At 38.2% G+C, this 2,109-nt stretch overlaps 1 long non-coding RNA gene across 1 annotated transcript; it reads right to left on the bottom strand.

Moving 5' to 3' along the window:
* Positions 1-42: 42 nt before the first annotated feature.
* Positions 43-421, bottom strand: LOC109591724 (uncharacterized). The gene is made up of 2 exons (XR_002189954.1): positions 163-421; positions 43-120 (listed from the first exon to the last, which is right to left on the bottom strand). It is a non-coding gene; the product is annotated as an uncharacterized LOC109591724 (long non-coding RNA).
* Positions 422-2,109: the final 1,688 nt, after the last annotated feature.

Here is a 2,109-nt window from a genome sequence, read left to right as displayed (position 1 = left end):
TGTTAATTTAGTCAGCCCCATCGCTCCTGTGATCTGTTGTCATTTTTCCTCATGTTTAAGTATAATAAGTTCCATAGTATAAAATTATTGTTTTTTCATGGTACATATACAAATCCTAGGCTTAAAGAAAGTGAACTAAAGGATATCGTTCATTATAGCTACCTGTTTATAGTTTATATCGTTCTTCTCTTTATTTCCAATTGTATTTGTGGCCAAAAAGAGTCCCATAGGTTAGCTTTACTCATCTTTTCATGTCTTTTAGTTATATCTAGCCCCTTGCCTTCTTTCCTGCTAATATCTCTTGTTCTTGGTAGTCCATGTGGTGTACAGTTGGTCGCCATTTTGTTTTACACGCCTACGCGGTCACCCCGCGTGGGCGGCAGTAATGGCGCCGAGTGCTCTCTAAGTGCCCAAGTGCTTTGATTTCTCTCCCCGTTTTTTCTACAACTGCGCTCTAGTTGTATCATATATCAAAATACCGGCTCTTCAGAGAAAAATACAACAGCAAAAAACCGCTGTCTTTAGCATGTAAAATAAGAAAGTTATTCAAAATCTAAGTTGACAAAGTCAGTGTGATCCTAGTATAGATACATCAGCAAACTGAGGTTGACCACCACTGTCAAGAACGTGGACCCAAGTGGCTTTATGTAGCTCCTTTGATCTCTTCTCTCCCTCTGCCTTCCTCTTATCTTCAAGGAGGCCTAGTATCTCCTTAGTATGCTTCTGCTCCATGATATTATCAATATTAGGCTTGTGTTTTGTAGTCTCATCATCATGAGGTCCAGTGGAGTCTACTGGTCCAGTAGCTGATGACTCTGTCTCTTGTGAAGGACTCTTTGATATTGAATGATGTGAACCATCAGATGAAGAGACTCCAGTAGACTGATCTTCCTTCCTTGTATCGCTGATTGCATCAGAGAGCATCTTGAGGATCTCTTTAGCATCCACTACATCCCATACTTTGCCCTCAGCTAGGTCTGTTATTCGTTCTATAGCTTGTACTGGTCGTGATGCTATTGCAGTACTGTGATGATGCCTTGGAGCCGGCCAGTTGAAGAGGAGTGCCTCAAAGGCTGTCTTACCAACGTTAGGTGGACCCATGAGGACAAGCTTCTTGAGGACAAGACTCACATATCCATCAGTCAATCCATAACGAAAAGCTACATAAAAACATTCTTGTTAAAGTTTGGTTTATGAAATGGAAATAGAAACTATTATATGTCAACTTCATGAGACATTATTGAGCCACACATTATTGAATTGCCCTTTAATAATTATTTCCCAACATAACAGTACTGTACATTGTGTATGTGTAACGACTACATGTATGCCATAAAAAATGTAGTGGTAGAAATTAAATCTAGTTAAAATGTATTATTTTTTAAGCTATAGCTACATGTACATGTACATGTAGTATGATTAAATTTTTGAACAAGCCTACAATTAATAAATTCTGTAATGGCAGACTACATTGTATGTTGGCATAACTACACTGTACACTGTACATGTACAGGTCAATGTAAATTTAAGTAGGCAAATGTAATTTTTGTGTTCCTGCTATACTATGTTCAACTGAGTTTGGACCAGAAGTGGAAGCAGCTGCAAGGAATTTGAAAAATGTAGCTATGGCATGTATGTCATTAATGACATATTATAATGATATTCATAGAGACGTGGCTGATAATTTGGCAGTGTTGTTTCACTCTTAAAACAGTCTTGCTCTTCCTGATAAGCAGTACAATACATGTAGCTACTGGAGTCAACTAGTCTTCATAAAGGCCATCATTATCTAAAGATCTACTCTATTAGAATTTAAAGTCAATTTGTGTGTGACCACTTGCTCTTATGTAAACTGTGACATCACAAAAAATCATTGTGGTTAGCTTTGGTTAAATACATGGTTCATTTTTATCCACAAAATTTTAACCCCTGCCACCCACACATAATTATACTCCATATTCCACTATAGCCACATTGGAAGCTAGTGCTGTAGATCAAAAGTGCTAACTGCCAGCCAGCTTCTATGGAAATTTTGGACAGAATGCGAAATATTAGACCCTCAAATATTACCAACCGTATGGCGTATGGTAGTCTCGCCACGCCCCTTCG

Source organism: Amphimedon queenslandica, unplaced genomic scaffold (genome assembly GCF_000090795.2).
Source record: "Amphimedon queenslandica unplaced genomic scaffold, v1.1 AMPQUscaffold_7418_Cont20630, whole genome shotgun sequence".
Classification (NCBI taxonomy): domain Eukaryota; kingdom Metazoa; phylum Porifera; class Demospongiae; order Haplosclerida; family Niphatidae; genus Amphimedon; species Amphimedon queenslandica.
Note: the sequence above shows the minus strand (reverse complement) of the source record. Positions and strands in the feature narration are given on the sequence as shown.